A 20,959-nucleotide genomic window follows, 5' to 3' on the forward strand; every position below is an offset into this window, starting at 1 on the left:
CACATAACGTAATAAAGGCAGACAGACAAGTTGTTAATACAGACAGCCAACATAATAGAATTGTACACCAGCCTGTTAATTAAATCAACATACATGTAAGGAAGTCAAACAGTTTAGAGTCATACACAATGTACCGTTGGTTTCAAAGCAATCCTACCTAAAGCATAATGGTTATGCAATAAGGCAAAAGCCATATACATAATAGTTAGGGCTCAGAAGGGTAGAGAAGCAGAAGGAGTATGACAGATACAATGATATGGAAGAGGCAGGAGTCAAGAAGGGAAGTGAGGAAAAGAAGGAAGACAGTCAAGAGGAGGTGGGAGGGATGGGAGAAGTAGGTCAGAGCATAGAAGGACATCAAGGTGAAAGAAACAGGGTAGAAGCTAGTTTCTATGCACAATGAGGGGTTAAAGGTGAAGAGAGGGTAGGGAGAGGGACGTTAGCCTGGACTCCAAGAAGAACAAAGCCAGTGGTTTTGGAAGTACAGTTTGAGTTGACGTTTGAAGAGAGGTAAGGGTGAGATTAGAGTTAACTCCTGGTATGTACATATGACTGTTCTGTACGCTGTTACTTCATGCACGCATAAGGTGTGCATGTGGTATGTATCTGTCATCATGATATATATACAGACATGATGTGCAGCTGAGGTGTATAAGGGAACTAGTGTACTACTGTACTGTATCATGTGCAAAACGAATGGCACACATGTGCCCACTGACATTACTCTCTTCACACTTCCAGGTCCCTCCCATCTAGCAATGAGGCAGGCCATACATGCTGGTGAGTCTTTTTAACATTATCTGTAAAACAATTTATAAAACTAGGAAGAGTAGTGTAACTCTGTAGTAGACATGCTGGTGACTGTGTTCACAATAACTGTAATTGACAGGTAGTAAATTGAGTAGTGTAACACGGTACTGATGTGTGTGTTTACTGTGGGGTGTGCATGTGTGCAAGTGTGCCTGTGCCCAAGTGTGCATGTGTGTTAGTGTCCATGAGTGCATGTGTCCATTTCTGAATGTGTGCATTAGTATTGAAGTGCATCTCTTTCAAATATGTATTGAGACTGTAATCTGTGTTCCATGTTTTCCTCCCGTAGGTTCTGGTGCTGCTCTGGTGACCTGCAGCAGGGAACCTGAATCTTGTACCCCAGGTACTGATGATGATGAAATGTCTGTAATGGTGCAGGAAGGTGTGTCTGGGTCCGCCATTGGTCAGCCAATTGACAGTACACAGCTTTCAACCCGTCAACGCGCACAGTCATCCTGCCATTACATCCTTTGTCACCATTGTCCCTAGGTGATGGACAGTCAGCAGTGGGCATAGATCAGGGTAATGTGGTACCTGTGGTACATGCATCCCCACAAGGCAGCCATGAGCAGGGGCCTCCAATGGTACCACGCAGACAGTCGCCCATGGGTTCTCGTGGGGGCATCCGTGGCCGTACTGCCTCTGGCCGACGTGCCCAAGGAGGTATGTCAACCTCCACTATGTTTAGAACTGTCATGCAGGCACAGGCACGTATGGAAAGGTACACCAGACAGGGTCTGAGGGAGCTGAGAGCATGTCGCATAGCCATGACAGACGGCATGTGTGATGTTGCGAATGCTATCCGTAACTTCACAGATGTCGTTGACAGACGTTGTGGGGGCATAGAACAGCTGCTCCACAACCAGATGTTCATGGGCCAGGGTGATGGTGTGCGTTTGCGACGTCGACGTGGCCGTATGCCAGCAAGAGCACCAGCTGGCAGTGGCCGTGGACGACAACAGGCCCACTCGCGCACCTCAAGTGCCAGCACCAGCCCCAGCAATGCTGGGTCTGTGCTGTCATCCAGATGCCCCAGGAGACCACGTGCAAGTGGCTCTGGACAGTCCCAACAGGGAACTGTGTCCAGTCAACACACCCCTGCTTCCAATGACAGTACTCAGTCTGGGTTAGTACCGGATACGGCTCGTAGCACCCCTGCCAGGCACAGGTACCGTGTCCGTGCCCACAGACACTGATCTGGATGACCTGACAGGTGCAGTCTGTGGCTGTCCACAAAACCCTGTACATGGCAGCCATTATGTGGGACTGTGTGCGTGCTTACACACATGCAGAAACCTAACATCTAGGGCAAACACATACACACACACACTGCACCAACAACGGTCCACCCTGTACTGCTGCCCCTCACAAACACACATACACACACATGTCAATTGGTGTTACCAGTGGCCGGCTTGGGCATACCTAACCCACACCCTGTGCATATGATGACACTGTGCCACCTCCTGCATACTACAACATCGGTGCAGGTAAAGGTAAACACGTTGCTGATGCACAGGGTGACTACATAGATGTGTATAAGTAGTAACATGTTGGTAACTGTTGACTGTTGCAGTATAATTGTGTGAATATCCCAGCAGTCCTGCTGCAGTAACTGTATGAATGTCCTCAATTGTTATCTGCACCCATACTACTTAACAAAGTGTACCAGCTGCACACCATCACATGCTAACATTGACTATGGCAATGCATCTTGTGCTGTTATGTAGATTCAGCTACATGTATCTGTTCTGTCACACATGCATTTATACACACCCTGCTACCCACACACATGCACACGCTCACCTGCCATTCCCATTATTTATCACCCTACATGAGTAGCTGTTGATACATGACAGGTACACATTTCAGAAGTGCACTATGTTGTTTACTACTGGCATCCCCTTCTCTACCTGTACTCACAGGGTGCAGGCAACCTCATCAGTTGAAAGATGTAATGTGCATCAGGTACTATAGTACCCTGATTGCCACATCAAACATGTTTCCCATACGGAAATGCACACACAGACACATCCCACATCCACACACTTGCCACATTCAGGCTTTAGAACACTATCTACGTATATTCGGGTACATGTGCATGTTACAGTAGCATGTAACACTATACTGAGTACTGGCAGTTAGTTGTCTGTTGTCATGTTGTCTGTATAGAATAAAAGAATTGTTTGATTATCCTACTCCGTTTTGTGGACATTACTTGAAGAAGTGTTACCTTACATGTGTTATCAGTACCACCACCTTCTGTTTTGTAGTTTTGTTTGTATAGGGTGCTATCAACATCACTGCTTGTTAAGGGTAATGACCACCCTGCAGTGCATAGCCCCATGTGGCAAAAGCCACATCCCACCCCATCATTGTGCACACACACTAACCCCACCAACAGTAAAACGCATACTTTCCATTTGCAAGATTCAAACCCATACCTAACTGTGCAATGACAGTAGAAACAGACACATTAGCAGAGTGTGCTATTTGCAGTAGTTGGCGAACTCTTTACTAATGCTGTACTTAGAGGGTGCTGACATCATCTGTGTGTAGGAGGAGGGATGTGCACCCTGTAGTGTGTTCTCCCAGTTGGCAAAAGGCAATTAACCCTCCCAGCATAGTGCACACACATAAACCACACTCATACATTTCCTTTGCAGGATTCAAACCCCTACCTAACTACGTTATGACACTGAAGAAAGACACATTAGCAGAGCGCGCCATGCAAATTACTGGAGGACTTGACTACAGGTGATATAGTTATACAGTCCTGACATCATCAGTGTTTCAAAAGGGGGATCTGCATCCTGTACAAGACTGTCACAGTTGCTAATAGGGACATTTCCCACACACACACATCGATGTGTTGGAGGTTTGCATATGTGGGGGATCCAGAACTCCAGTGTGATTAGTATATGGTTTGATTGCAACAATGAGGGATATACTCCCAGTGGTGAGCAGTTTGTACTCATGTTTGTAAAGATCAGCTCTAGTATATCTGCCCCTCTTGTGGGAAGGTTGGTTACCTGTTCCATAGCCAAAGAATGTCTGATCAATGGGAACCTTAGAGCTTGGGTATTGTGGCTTGTGTAATGTTCACAGTCTATGTTTGGGTAGCTGGCATCACCCAGTATGATGGTGTTTGCAGAGTAATCTAAACTCTCCTGTGTCAGCATGAAGGCTGTGTGGGAGTCCTGAGTTTGAGAGGGTGCTGTAAGAGCTCCTCTGTGTCTCTTTCCATGTGGTCCAGGGAGGTACGTCTCAGGTTGTTTGCACCAGCATGGACAATGTCTGCCTCATAGCTGTACTTGCTGTGGAGTGACCTGTGTGCCTGTGTTATGTGGCACATTCTATCACCCAACAGGTAGCTGACTGTGACCCTCACCTTGCTCTGTCTGGAGGGCGCACGCCTGTCAACAGCTCATGTCAAGCAAGTGCACACCCCTCATAAATGATGTGGAAACCTTCAAAGGCCCAAGGCCTGTTGAAAATATGAACCAGACTGCAGATACCTGTATAGAGGCATTCTGTGGACACATTCAGGAATGCATGGATCATGAAGCCACATATGAAAGCATGACCCAGTTCTCCAAAGGCAGATGTCCTGGGCGGACACCAGCCATAAACACACTATACAATAGAAGGATGACGCCACTACATGATACAACAACCTCCCAAAATGTGAAGGCACCACCGATGAGTATTGGAAGACAACTACAGGCACCCATATGATTGTCTAAGGCCATCTTTGAGAGAGGATTCCACAAGCCACTGAGGATAATCACAAGGCTGCCTGTAGTTATGTTAGTAACCTGGGTGGTACTACCCAGATATGCTCAGAGGTAATCCAATATGTCACACAAAATATAAAACACACAGACATTGCCATCATCCTAGTGGACAGGTTCAATGCTGCCTTCTCTCCCCACCACACTAAAAGGGCAAATATGTCTCGCAGCACAGTGGTTCCCCCCCTGACATCACAGATGCTCAGGTAAGAGATGCCCTTCCCAAAGCAATAAACACTGCATCAATGGGACCAGACAGTGTCCCAGGCTGTGTCCTACATGAACCACAAGAAGAGCTACACCCAGACATAACACCACTGTTCAATCCCAGCCTTAATACACGATATGTGGCCAGAGAGTGGCATACAGCAACAGTGGTCCCTCAACATTCAGGTGGTGCCGTCACGGATCCTGGACACTACTCGCCCCATATGTCTGACTAGCTTTGTCTGCAAAGCTATGGCAAGGATCATCATGAACCTCACATATCTAGATATTGTGGACCTACAGACATGTCACCATACACAGTTTGGCTTTGTCAATGGCAAATCCTGCCTATCAAACCTGTTTGATTACTTGGAAACAGTCACCAAGGCCACTGTCAAGGGGTAGGAGGTCCACACAGCCTACCTGGACCTTGCATAAGCCTTGGATACAATACCCCACTTGTGCATTCTAGGGAAGCTCACCAGTGTACATATTAACCCCTATGTCACTATGGGTATTGCACAGTGGCTCAAGGGCAGAACACACATGGTAGGATTGCTGGAGCCATGTCAGCCTCCAGCCTGGTACAAGTGGTGTCCCACAAGGCACAGCCCTAGGAGCTGTCATGTTCATTATATATTTGTCATAGGTACAGGCCAACATGGAAGTACTGTGGCTCAGCAAGTCACAGGTGACTGCAGACCGAACACCATAATCAACTCACCAGCTAACACACGCATCCTCCAAAAGGGACTCTTGCAAACACACGACTTGTGCCACAGCCATGGCCTCAACGTGAATGAGAGAAAGATTATAGTCATCCCCTTTGTCAAACACTAAGTGACCACAACGTACCACATATGTGTTAATCCAGTAAGAGCAGACCAAGGAATTATGGACCTTGGGGTACGCAGGTTGATAGCATTCTACCATTTGACAACAACATGGACAAAGTGGTTAGGTAAGCATGTTATATGGGCCACATCATCATGGGATCCACATGTAGGCCAGGGGAGGACATTGTGCCCCTTTACTCATCCCTCATCATGCCCATAATTGACTATGATGAACCTGTCGGCATGCACCTTACCAGACACCTGCAGCAACTGGAGCTACCACATATGTACCTCGACAAGGGGATCAAAGTGCTCAAACAGATGCCACATACTGACTGGTTAAAGTAGCAGCAGCTCTACTCCGTGACATACTGCCTCTTCATAGGCAATCTGTGCCTGACATAGAAGGCCAGGTCATACCCTCACTTAATGGCCATGCTGCATCTCAGAATATCCAGATCCCACCAGGATACACCCTGGAAATACTTGAACCTCAGGAGTGATATACATAGGACATGGTGGAGGGGCACATTCACAACTCAGAGGCTCCCTTCATTCCTGATTATTATCCCAATAGAGGTTAGGCAGACTGACTCAGTGACTATCTTCAAGAGCGATATTAATGACTGGATGTGACATTGTAGGGTTACCCTGGGTATCACTTATGTGTCACTGTGAGAAAGAGGCACAGTATACTAACCTTGGAAAAGGGCATAGCAAGACAGATTCACAATGCATGTTGAAAGGCACACACATTCTGGCTAGGTGGATACATGCCCTGGGCAGATATCTCTGTACGAACCTATGGACCTATGTCTCTTTTTCACCATTGGCCCTATGTGCTGTCAATCACCAATGTAATCTCAATACTCCGGTAGCATGTGCAAAGGTCAGTTGTCAGTCACCTCTATGGTACAGTTGTGGAATATGTGTGTCATGTAGTAATGTCACAGCTGCCACATGTACACAGTCAACCCTATCCCCTACCCATTGATGTACATCACATGTATGAGATGGAAACACGTGGCCAAACTGTAACAACAACATACAAGTCAGTCAGATGCATGGACACATATGTACAGGCCAACATGGGAGGACTTTGGATGACAATGTTAGCAGATGACTGCACACTGGGCACCATAGTGGACAGTGCATCACACACAGATATCCTTCAGAAGGGACTCACAGTAACTGATAGCTGGTGCCAGGGCCATGGCCTGAAGTCAAAGTGCACAACATGTGTAGACATACCCTTCAGGAAAAGCAAGGTGACCCCAAGCTACCATATAGGTGGCAATCCTCTAAGCACAGAGGAGGTTATCATGGACCTGGGGACCCAGGTTGACAGTCGCCATTCTTCTGAGACTCACATTGCTAAAGTGGCTAGGAAGACCTTCTACATTGCCCACCTGATCAGGATGGGATTCACATCCAGATCTAGTGGGTCATTGTTCCCTGTACTCTTCACTTATCAGACCGGTGATCGAGTCAAATGCCCTATTCTGGCTGTATCTCACCCAACATCTGCAGCAATTGGAGACACACTGACTGTCCCCCACCTAAAGGATCAAGGAACCCCAACAGCTGTCATATGCTGCCAGATTGAAGACACTCACACTCTATTCACTCACATACCGTCTGCTTAGAGGTGACATGTGCCTGACATGCGAGGCCATGTCCAAACAGAGATTAATGGACATGCTCCACCTCAGACTCAGAAGATCCACCTGAACCACTAGTGCAGGTGACTTACACCTTAGCAGGGATGTATGTTGGACATGTTGGAGGGATGGAGTTATCACCGGAGACTCCTATGCTGTGGAATACAATCCTGGTCCATTTGAGGCAGAGCACCTTGCTGGCTGTGTTCAAGAGGTATCTTGACCTAATGCTAGTCGGAGAATGTGTTTGTCCATCAACACATTGTAAGCGTAGTTTGTCATGTCATATGTCTTGTTTAGTATACTGTGTCTCTGTCTACCTGTGACATAACATTGATACCCAGGGTAAACCTCCCATCTCCCATCCACTCATTAGGATTCCTGTTGAGGGGACTCAACCAGTGTCTCTATGGACAACCTGTACTGGTAGTTTACTCATGTGTGGGGGTGGCTTCTGTGTTTTGGATAATGCAGTACAGCCTGTCCTATATATGTCAGTGCTGGGGTTCAGGTCCCTCATGTGCATAGCTCCCTGCCATTCAGATTGTACAAGGTGCAGCATGTGCATTGATTCCAGCTTGGACATGGCTTTCTACATCAGGCACAGCTTGCATCTGGGTGGACAGCATGGCAGTGTGTGGAGCTGCACTCTGTTTAATCAGACTACACATTACATGTGTTCCAGCTCTGTCATACTCCTGGTGAGGTACTGTTGTGGACTTTACAGGTGCTGGATGTGTGTGCATGAGGTACACCCACAGGGGCTGTTGTGGTCATTTCTAATGCTGATGAAAGATAACTGCAGAACCAGAATGACCTCCCCTTAGCTAGATGTCAGACAGCATGGACCATACAATCACAACTGAAAACAGGACCCTCTCCACAAAGGGAAAGTGTCCTGTCTGGTGGACCCCAGCCATAAACAAACTGTATGACAGATGAGGGTTACTAATGCAAGACAGAGCTACATCTCCAAAAGGGAAGACAGCTGTGATCAGCACTAGTAGAAAGCTACATTATCTCATAAAGACATGCAAGGTCAACTTGGGGACATAAATCACCAAAGACAATGAAGGTAACCACACTGCTTTCTTCAGTTATGTCAGACACCTGGTTGTGAACCCTCGGATATGCTCAGAGTTGGTACACAACAACATATATTCCAGTGACCTGACAGATATTGGCAACATTCTGGCGGACAGCTTCAGTGCGATTTACCCTCCCTCACCCCCAAAACAAGATAGTTATCACTGCTGTATGTAACCTCACTGTCATCTTGGATGTCCATGTGAGAGCCACACTCAGCAAAGACAAGTACACAGCATCCATGGGACCTGCTGGTATCTCCAGTTGCATGCTATGTGAACTCCAGAAGGGGCTGGACCCATATATACAACTGCTATTTAACCTTAGTCTTGCTACAGGATATGTACCTGAACACTGGCATACGGCAACAGTGGTCCCACTCCACAAAGGAGATGCCTCCACAGACCATGGCAACTACCACCACACAAGCTTAACCAGCCTTGTCTGCAAAGATATGGGAGGAGTCATGGAGCTCTTACACAGACACATTACTGACGTACGGACCCTTGTTCCCACCTAGTTCAGCTTTGTACAGGGCAGATCCTGCCTTTTGCACCTTTGCACCCAAAAGTACCTACCATGAAGATCAGGGTTCTTCAACACATGTCATATGCTTCCAGAATAGAGGAAGTCCAGCTTTCAGTGTCATACCGCATACTTACAGGTGACCTATGCCTGACATACAAGACCATGTCCAATCAGGATTTGGTGGACATGCTCCACTGCAAGCAATCCAAATCCACCAGAGCCATGAGAGCTGAGTATTTGAACCTCAGCACATACATGTATAGGACATGCTGGAGGGACAGAGTCATAACTCAGAGGCATCTCACACTCTAGCAGAGTATCCCAGTTCATGTTTGACAGAGTCCCTCACTGACTCTCTTCAGGAGACATCTGGACAACTGCATATGAGACGGAGGCACAGACTAGACAGAGACACAGTCATGTTATTCAATTACGTAATGGGTCATAATGTGTCACTACTAAGTCAGAGGCACAATATTCAGAATCTATTCTGTACACTTATTACCACTATAAGGGGTGGCAATAGCCACATCACTATGGCTAGGCTTATACATGCACTAGGGCAGATAGCCTAGTAGTACACTATGAAACACCGGTGTATGTGTAGCTATTGTCAATCAAACAGTATGATGTGGCTTGGGGGGCTTGATATCTCCCTGTATTCCAACATTGTTTTGTCTATTCCTTCTAGCATGTCTAGGGATCAGTTGCTAGTGTCCTCTCCTGCTCAGCTGGTGAACCTGGGAATATTGAGGCACTGTTACACTTGCCTCATGTACACTGACAATCCTCTCCTTCTGCCATAAAACACACATACATGTGAGAGATGCAACTATATAGCCAAAGTGGAGGCTGAGCTCTCTCAACATAGGACTAGCAAGACCAGAGAGAAGGTGAAGGTAACCATACACACATCTTTAATCCAGTCTGACATGGCACTGTCACAACTTAAGATCATACACATAGACACACAGAGACACTCTCGGAGGCTCTGATCAGAAGTCTACCAGAATGGCAGTGGCCACCACAGCAGACACTCACACAACTGCCTCCACAGGGCACAGCACATGCAACACATTGACCACAGAGTCGGTGGGACAAACAGTCACAGCCCTTAAGGCCAAACACAATGCCAGACACACTTGTCATAGGTGACTCCATAGTCAGACACATTGATGTCCCACTCACCAGATCAGGTACAGAGGAGGTCACAGTAAGCTGCCTATCGGGCACTGGAATCCACCACATAATGCAAGCACTCAGGTCACTAAACTGCAAGTACAGGTCTGACCCAGTCATAATCCATGCTGGTGTGAACGACCTGAGATGTACCTCCCTGGACTACATGGAAAGAGACATAGAGGATCCCTCTGATTATGTAGGCCAGGCAGGTATGACCCTGACCTTCGGCAGTATCCTACCTTCACCAAGTATGATGCCACATAAACAGAGACAAGATGATCAGCTGTAGTATTTTGCTTAGACTATGGTGTCATTCTAAGGGGGTCCAATGTCTGTCTGCCTGGGATGACATGCTGGACAGGCCACGGTGATTTGCAAGGGACGGCTTGCACCTGTCACCCCTGGGCTTCCGGATTTCAGATGATGCTCTTGCCACCCCCATTGTGCCTTTTTATGCAAGATTCAGATTCTACACCTACCACCCTAGAACACAGTAAAGGAAAGACACTAAGGGTAATGCTGCTCAATGCCCAAGGTCTCAACCTCAAGCTGCACACACTCTATGCCCTTCTCAGTATGTAGCACATTGATGTCTGTGCTGTGCCTGAAACCTGGTTCACACTTTCTGACAGCACCCCGGCACTATCAGGTGTTACCTCATATCATGCATTCCGGCACCAGCATCCCGACAACACCAAGAAGGATGGTGGGTGTCCATATTCATCAAGGACACCCTCACCTCATGGTTGGTGGCAACACATGATGCATCGGAGACCATCCAGGTGCCAGTGACCGTAGGCAAGACTGCTCTGCAGTTTGTAGCATGTTACATGCCACCCGCTCAAACTCAGGTACCTCACACAGCTATCCTGCAAACACTGAAGGGGATAAATGTATCTCCAAACACCATCCTACTGGGTGATTCCAACTATCCACATATAGACTGGGATCACTAATCATGCCACAACACTCTAACACAAAGGTTCCAAGAGTTCATACACTGAAATGCCATGGAACAACTGGTCCCAATCCCCTCAAGTGGAGGCAACATTCTAGAACACATCATCACGAACATGGGGTCACACTGTTCAACACCAGACGTATACCCATCATTGGTGAGATCAGATCATGGACTACTCTCAGTGGGAGTCCACATCCCACCCACACCCCAGATGGGAAAAGAAACAGTGAAGACCTTCTCAAATTCCAACTTCACATTTCTGAGGACTGGTGTGGTCTCTTTCAAGGCCCCCAGGCCAGCGGACACCATTACCCAAGCCACTGTATCACTCAGAAATGCCTTCTACCAGCACCTCCAGGACTGCATGGATCAGGCAATCCCAATATAAAAAAAGACTCTTTGTACCACAGGCAAGCATCCAGTCTGGTGGACCCTAGCCATAACCAAGCTGTACAACACAAGGAAGGAGCTACTACCAGATAGAGCGTAATCCGTAGGGGGGAAGACACCCCTGCTCATTGTGAGTAAAACACTGGGTTCCCCCATACAATCATCCGAGGCATGTTTTGAGAGTAAACCCACTCAGGACTCCAGGGACAATCATGAGGCCTTTTTTACCTATGTTTGAAACCTGGGAGGGAACTCACAGATATGCTCAGACTTAGTTCAGAATGATGTTGATATCACTGCACCTACAGACATTGGCAACATACTGGCTGACAGGTTCAGTGCAGATTTCTCCCCCCCCTCCCCCCAACTGGAGGGGTATGTACACCAGAGGATTGTAGCCCCCCCAAACATCTCCACTGCTGGGGTGGGAACTGCTCAATCCAAGGCAGAAAACACTTTACCCATGGGACCAGATGGTGTCCCCAGTTGTGTGCTCCATGAACTCAATGAGTAATTACACCCGCAGTTAGGGCAGCTGTTTAATCTTAGCCTCATCTCAGGATATGTTCCCAAGGAGTGGCATACAGCAATGGTGGACCCACTTCACAAAGGAGGTGCCTCCACCAACCCCAGAAACTACCATCCCATCAGCTTGACAAGCCTGTTCTGCTAAGGTATGGAGAGGATCATAATGGGAATTCTAAATGAAGACATAGGGGACTTGCAGACATTGGATCCAATCCAGTTTGGCTTTGTCAAGGGCAGATCATGCCTTTTAAACTTGGTTGACTTTTTCAAAACACTCACCCAGGCCATTGACGTGGGCAAGGCAGTCCACACAGCCTACCTTGACCTGGCAAAGGCTTTCAAGCAATACCCCACTCAGGTATCATTGAAAACATCACCAGCTTAATTGTGAACCCATACATCACAGCATGGGTTGCAAACTGGCTAAGTGACGGAACACACAGGGTCAAAGTTGCTGGTGCCAGTTCACACTCCAGAGCTGTCACAAGTGGTGTCCCACAGGGCTCAGTCCTGGGCCCACATTTGTTCAGTATCTACTTTTCAGAAGTACGAGCAAACACAGGAGGATTATGGCTGACAAAGTTTGAAGATGACTGCAAACTGGGAAGCATAGTTGGAAACCCATCTGACACAGACATCCTTCAGAAGGGTCTCATAGACACGGATAACTGGTGCCACAGCCATGGCCTTACATTAAACACTAAACAATGCATAGCCATACCCTTCAGGAAGAACAAGGTTACCACTACTTCCCATCTAGGTGGCAATCCTCTAAGCACAACGTAGGTTATCAGGGACCTGGGCACCCAGGTTGACAGTGACCTTTTGTTTGACACTCACATTGCCAGGGTAGTTTGGAAGGCCTTCTACATTGGCCACCTCATCATGCAGTGATTCACATCTAGATCAAGGGAGGTCATTGTTCCCCTGTACTCATCACTCATCAGACCAATGATTGCATACAATGCCCCATTCAGATTGGATGGGCCCACATATTCCTCGACAGGAGGTGAAAGGGTCTCAAACATATTTCTTATGCTGCCCGACTGAAGGAATTCCAGCTGTATTCAGTCGCTTACTGTCTGCTCAGAGGTGACCTGTGCCTGACATACAAGGCTATGTCCAACCCAGAATTAATGAACATGCTTCACCTCAAGACCTCTACATCCATCAGAACTACAAGGGCAGGAGACCTAAACCTCAACACAGATATTAATAGGATGTGCTGGAGGGACAGATTCATCACCTAGAGAGTCCATATGCTGTGGAACAACATCCTGGTACATGTGAGGCTGAGCACCTCACTGGCTTTGTTCAAGTGAGATCGTGACCAGTGGATGGGAGATTGCAGGTATACCCCAGGGATAACCTCAGTATCACTGCTTGACAGAGGCACAGCAAAATAATGGGCATATTATCCATCAACTTGCAGGGGTGGCAGAAGCCACAAAACTCTGGGCTAGGCTTATTAATGCCCTAGGGCAGATAGCCTAGTATGAACCTATGAACCTATGGACATAGGCCTGGGGCAGTTCCTGCTATTAGGACAGTGGTCTGCAGCAAGCTCTATAGTAGTAGTCGGTTTTAGCCATTGGTTTTTGACCATGGCTATTCCATGTTGCTTCTTGTTGTGGTACAAACATGGGTGTGTGGTTATCCATGCTATTTATTGCTAGTCACCCTCATTTTGTATCTTGTTCCATGTTTTTGCACATGTACATCACTGTATGACGTGCAGCTGTTTCCATGAGGGTCATATGCGTGGATATGGATGTTAGTTGGGGTCCTCAGGTGTGCATATTGTACATGATATTACATTACTTAACACATGGCATTCATGCCTCAGGTGGTGCTGCAGGGCCACCTCTGTCGGATACACATACTACATTCCCTGTACGTTTGGAAGCAGGTTGTGTCATGTTAGGCATCCCTGTTACTGTATGAGTGAGTCAGAGCAGGTATCAGTCCCAGTGTTCCTACTGACCAAGCATATGTGCTATGCGTTGCCTCTTTGCCAAGGCCAGGGCATACTGGGCACGCCTCCTTCTGCCTACTGGGACAAGGTCAGATTGTTCCTCCTCCGAGTCACCCCCTGCCTGTGGTGGCCTTGGCAATGGTGGGGGGATGTTTGGCCCAGCCCTGTGCTGGTCCTGCTGCAGCTGTTTCCGCAGGATCATATTATGTAGCATAGCACATATCATGATCATTTGGGTACATGTAGTTGGTGTGTACTGCAAAGCTCCACCAGACGTGTCCAGACACCGGAACCGTGACTTGAGCAGCCCAAACACACGCTCTATGATATTATGTGTTTGTGTGTGTGCCTCATTATGGCGTTCCTGTTCAGGTGTGTGTGCATTTCTGATGGGTGTCATCAGCCACGGCTCAAGTGCATAACCTGCATCCCCCACTAGGTGTCCGTGTGGGAAGTCCCCATTGGCAAATGATTGGTACAGCTGCGTCAGATGCCAGATGTGGGAATCGTGGTAGCTCCCAGGGCAGCCAGCACACACATTCATTATTATGCCCTGGGCATCACACATGACCTGGCAAGTTGATGGAGGGGTATCCCTTGCGGTTAATGTAGGCTCTACCTCGCTCACCGGCTGGTGCTTTGATGCGTATGTGCGTGCAGTCTATTGCACCCAGCACCTCAGGGTATCCCGCTATTTGCTGGAAGAGACGCATATTGCTGGCCACAACCTCATGGTCATTAGGGACATATATATGATCACTGACATGTGGTGACATGGCATCCAGGAACTGGTGCAGTACCCTGGAGGCTGATGCCTGTGATATCCCCATCATATCGCCAGTTGGTCTCTGGAAGGTACCTGTTGCTAGTATTCTTAGGCCAACACATACCTTGGTTTCCACTGGGATGGGTACCCTCTGTTGGTTCTGTGTGTGAGGCGTGGCCTGCACAGCTCAACAATCTGCTGCAGGAGGTCTCTGTCCACTCTATAGCGCTCTACTATCTCCAGCTCATGTAACCCATGGTAGGTGACCCTGGGCCTGTATACTCTTCTCCTTCTCCTCACTCTGGGTTGTCTGTCAGCATCTGCATTGTCACCACCCTCAGCAATTCGCCTATGCCTGACTATAATAGCTATGGCAGCCCCTAGCATTTCTGCTCTGAGTTCAGCTTTTTTCAGTTTTCAATTCTGATAGCTTAGTTTCTGGCAGTATCTGTTGTGAGAAACAGCCTGCACTGCTCCTTGCAGTGTTTTAAGTGCTGGGTTGGGCTTCTAGTCTGCCTGTGTAATTGCCTGCTTCTAATTGTTTCCACCAATTAACTCCAGTAGTATCCTCTGGCAGTTTACCTGGATTTTAGTTGTTTCCTGTTTCCTCTCTGTTTCCTGAGGGGGAGCAATGTGCACACCAGCTTACACAAGCTTGCAGTCACTTAAACACGCGCACACATCCTTACACGGTGTTACACACGCACACACATCCTTACAAGGTGTTAGCTAGGCTGATTCATGCTAAAACGCGTGCACACTGCCTTACACACGTGCACGCCACAAGAAACCGTTGTAAACAGTTTGCAACACGCTCCCACATGTTGAATCTGCCTTACACGCGCGCAGCGCCAAGATGCACGTATATCAAGAAACTTTGAGTGTAGGGATAGCGTATACCCTCAATTTCTTGACTTTCCTAGTGTTCTTTTGGGACACACCTCCCTCCCTGATGTCTGTCTGTCATCTGTTACCTTACATTGCCCTCCAATCTGGTACATTTATTACTATCCTTCCCCCGTGATGTCACCTACCTCTTACTCTGTTCCTCCCCCTTCTCTAACTCTTACACTACTCAGAAAGTGCTCATTACCTATGTGGCAGTGTGATTCAGTATTGTAACCCTCATTTACATAGGATTGCCTAGTAATGCTTAGTTACATGTCTTACACGGAGCTTCCCCCCCTTGACAACCACTAAACGGAGGCCATATTGTTTTTGGTCTGCAAGTCTCTCCATTGACATTTCATGCAATACATAAATCCCACAATTGTGGGCTTATAAGCTTCGGTTTTCAGTTTTAGGTAGCGCACCCCGTTTGCGCGGGTGTGCGCTGCAGTTAAACACAAAAATCCCGTGAAAAAAAAAAGTTATATAACTTATTTTTGCAACACTTTTTCATGCCAATGGCCACATATTTGGCCATTGGCATGCTTAATGAAACATATGCACCCTTTATTTGGAGCTGACATAGCTCCGTTTTAATTTGCAGAAATGTACTCAGTTGTCAGCTGAGTACATTTCTGCAGCTAACACGTCCGTTACACGGACTGGTTTCTGCTTCGTGGATCGCTCAAATACCTCATTTGCATATCTTTGAGCTGCAAATGAGGTATTGAGCATTTCCACGCCCAGTCCGTGTAAGAGACGTGTTAGCTGTCTCTTACACGGAGATTTGGGCTGTTCCTGAATCAGGAGGCTTACACGGAGGCTTACACTACTCTTGAACTCCGTGTAAGCCTTCCTGAATCTGGCCCCCAAACTGAGCCTTTCTCCAGCAATCCCCAGCTCAGATGGAACCTGAGCTATACACTTCAGCCACCAGGGTGCAGGGAGGCCCTCTTAATGTAAGATGGCTGGTTTAGAGCACAGTGATACCAAACAGTCTAGATTCAGCAACTCTGAATCTAACCTGTGCTATATAGGGCAGTAGTACAGAATTTCAAAGTGCAGAAAAAATGCAGACACAATCATCAAAAATGAAGCAGTTTAAATAAATATAGTTAACAAAGTGCAATGCAGGCTTCAAATATATTTTTTTCAGTTGTTTGCAATGGATGCCTTGGATTTCAGCTCAGATGCACTCCAGATCTCTGGCTAAAGTCACTCAAGTCTGAACAGCTCTGGTTAACTGAGAGCAAATCCTCACAAACACGAGGCTTAAATACAGGTGAAATTCAACAGTTTTAAGACACACAAAGTCCCAAACTGAGCCTTTCTCCAGCAATCCCCAGCTCAGATGGAACCTGAGCTACACACTAATGGCACAAGGGTGCAGGGATGCCATTTTAACGTAAGATGGCTGGCTTAGAGTACAGTGATACCAAACAGTCTAGATTCAGCAAGTCTGAATCTAGCCTGTGCTATATAAGGCAGTAGTACAGAATTTCAAAGTGCAGAAAAAAATGCAGACACAATCAGCAAAAATGAAGCAGCAATTAAAATAAATACAGTTAACAAAGTGCAATACAAGCTTTAAATATACTTATTTTTCAGTTGTTTGCAGTGGATACCTTGGATTTCAGTTCAGATGCACTTCAGATTTCTGGCTAAACTCAGCAAACTCTGAGCACCTCTGGTTAACCATATAAACAGAATAATGAAACCTACTATACCAACCTCCAATACAAACATCAAAATAACCCAAACATCTTTGGTCTTTCCTAAATAAATTATTACTTCCTGGGCAAACTACCATTTCCTCCCCACATCTACTGACACTACTGATTCATTTCTCTTTCAATTCATCTCCTGCTTCATTCATATAATAGTTACTGTTACTGTTACTGCTTTATGAATAAGCATATGAATAATGGAAACTAGTGTCCACCATGTTCTTAGATTTATTTAAAGCATTAGACACGATATCATACCAACATCTACTAATCAAACTGTTCTGTTGGTCTCTCCCAAGCCTCCCTTTCATGCTTCCTTAATTACCCATCTGAAAGGCAACAAGCAATTAAATGGCAACATAGATTACTTAGCCTTTCTACAAGTCACCATAAGAATTTAAGAAGGTTATATACTAGGCCCACTACTTTTCAATATCTTCATAAACAAGTTCCACACTGCCATACACCTTGCTAGCATACCCAACTATGTAGATGATTCAGCTTTATTGTCCACAGCCCCCCAGCAATAACCGATCTCCAGGAGATCACCCAAAACTATTTTTCTTCTATCCAGACCTGGCTAAAAACTTTAAACATGCTCTTCAATCACAAAAAAAAAAAAAAAAAAAAAAACAAAGCTGATGTTCTTCACTCCAAAACACTTATCATAATAAAGGAATCTTTCATGCTAACATCAGCAAATAAAACAGAAATCTGAATGGTAACTCATAAGAAATTGTTGAGCATTGTACGGCATATATAACCTGCCATTGTAATACTTTAAAACAGCTAAACTGGCTCAGGGTAAACAACTACTTAGCAAACTTACCAATTATATTTAGACATATTTACTTTGTAGAAAATACCTAGCACTAGAAAATATCCTATTACCTTACTCTCCTAAAAAGGACCTCCATTCTAGCAAAAAAATCTTATTAATCACAAATAAGGCAAACAACTCAGCAGGGGAGTCCTTGTATTCCTGTTATGTTTCCAAGCTCTGGAATGTCATCTCTGCACAAATAAAAATAACTGAAAAACTCTTTAAAATACTGCTCAAACAATATTTTGACCAGTCATGATCTTCCTCATAACCAGGCTGAGACATTTACATCTTTATCACGTACTACTCATAACTCATCTTCAATCTTCTTCTCTCCTAGCAGAAGAATCACACTCCATTACACACCCTTCTAACATATTACTCCTCTATCCAACCAGCTTTCCAGTATAATACTAACATGCTCTTTCTTATACATCTATGTGAACGCTCAACCTATTATCTGACACAGTCAATCTAGTACATTTTCATCTAACTCACTTTACTACAAAACTAATCTCATATCTTGCTTTCCCCACGACATCATAGTACCTCTGTCTTCTTACAAAAATGTTATATCCTCTACCATCTGTCACGTTAATTATCACTGTTTCCTTCTTCAGGATGCTTCCATTACTTCTTATTAACTGTCTCTATGCAAAACTCACAGGACACTGTAATTTGTATATAATAATGCTTTTGAAATGCAGCCAGTGACTAGTGCTTTACTAAAAAATAAATCTATACTACCTATCTCCATGTAAATAGGCACATACAGTTCATTAGTGCAACTAGTATTTATTGTATATGTCTCTAAATGTAACAAATGTTTTTTTTTTTTTTCTTGAAACTGTAACTGTCAGTCTAAATGTATTTTTGATGGAACTTTTCTCCCTGTGTCTCTTCCAAAAAATGGATTCTGCTTAGTCAAACATTCCTGGTCAAGAAAGACAGATACATAAACTAAACAAATATTAAACAATAACTGCTGCACTATTTTCTGTGGCATTTTTAGTTAGGTCTCCTAGAAATATACCATAAGGTGTGCAGCTTTCTGCATCTTGACATTAGTGCATTCAAATCTATGCATCCCATGTACAACATACATTTTGTCAGAAACATGGCCTTGTTTTCCATATTACTTCATTTGTACCATTAACAGTTATGATTATTATTACTATTGTTTTTATTATTATTATTATTATTTTCTTTCATGTGTGGGGACATGTTCCTCTCTCCATTTCTGTTTGCAATCTGATCTCTTCTATAATAATTATAGAAGACAAAAAGGGAAAAAAGTCACATACAGAACATTCGTAATGCTAACAAAGAACCCACACTGTGAAAGTAGCAGGCTCCAAATCCAACTTCAGACCAGTGACAAGTGGAGTACCACAGGGTTCAGTCCTGGGTCCTCTCCTGTTTGGTATCTACTTCTCTGACATACAGGCTAACACAGAAGGTCTTTGGCTAACAAAGTATGCAGATGACTGCAAACTAGGAGTCATAATCAAAACTCTTAACAATGTGGACATACTACAAAAGGGCCTCACTGAGACAGATGCATGGTGTCAAAGCCATGGCCTGAAGCTCAATGCTAAAAAGTGTATTGTCATCCCCTTTGATAAAAACTCTGCACCCATGAACTACCACATAGCTGGTAGTCTACTTAATGCCGAAAATGTGATGAGACCTTGGGACACAGGTGGACAGTACTTTCTCCTTTGATAATCACATCGCCACAGTGGTCAGGAAATCCTTCTAAGTGGCTCACCTCATCACAAAATGTTTCTCACCCAGAAAAAAAGAGGTCATTTTTCCCCTCTACTCAACACTCATTAGACCCATTTTAGAGTACAACTCCCCTTTTGGTATGTACCTCACAAGACATCTACAACAACTGGAAAGGCCACAGAAATACCTCACAAAGTGGATTACTGGCCTCAAACAGATGCCTTATGCAGACCGTCTCAAAAAACTACAGCTTTACTCCGTCGCATATCACCTACTCAGAGGCGATCTCTGCCTAACATACAAAGCTATGTCAAACCCAGAGCTGTTGGACATGCTCCACTTAAAGAAATCCCAATCCCTCCGAGCTACATACTCTAGGGACCTAAATTTTGTCACCACAATAAACAGAACATGCTGGAGGGATAGATTCCTGTCCCAGAGACTTCCCATACTCTGGAACAGACTACCTATCCATGTCAAACAGAGCTCCTCATTAGCACTCTTCAAGAAAAATCTTGATGATTGGATGGGAAATAGGAAATTCACCCCAGGGATCACTTCTGTGGCTCTGCTCAACAGGGGCACAGGAAAATAATTTTCTTGGGTGGTGAAAGTCAGGGTACATTTTTGGCTAGGCTTATATAGGCACTAGGGTCAATAGCCTAGTACCTACCAATGAACCTATAAACCTATGAACAACAAACAGAAAAGCCCCAGAAAAAAAGTTTTCACTGTTTAAGTCAAAGTCAAAGTAAACTTTATTGTCATTTAGCTTGCACAAGTAGATATTGCATGAATTTGAACTTTCACATTAACAGGTACCTGCGAAGCAATAATATTGCATAGAGTATTGCACATTCACATTTCAAGACAGATGAAGATTTGGATGTTGCATTAAAGTATGCTACTAGTAGAAGTGATCTTAGAATAAATTGACATGAGATTATGTCATTTACTGGATTAGTCAAAAGAATATTCAGTTATTTGGTTGAAAGAGCAGAATGGCTTCTGGCATGCCTGTTGTTAGAGATTAGCAATCTGGTGGATAAGGGGGAAAAAACTTCTA

This window comes from Protopterus annectens, chromosome 6.part0, assembly GCF_019279795.1.
Source record: "Protopterus annectens isolate FY-2018-M chromosome 6.part0, PAN1.0, whole genome shotgun sequence".
In the NCBI taxonomy this organism is placed as follows: domain Eukaryota; kingdom Metazoa; phylum Chordata; order Ceratodontiformes; family Protopteridae; genus Protopterus; species Protopterus annectens.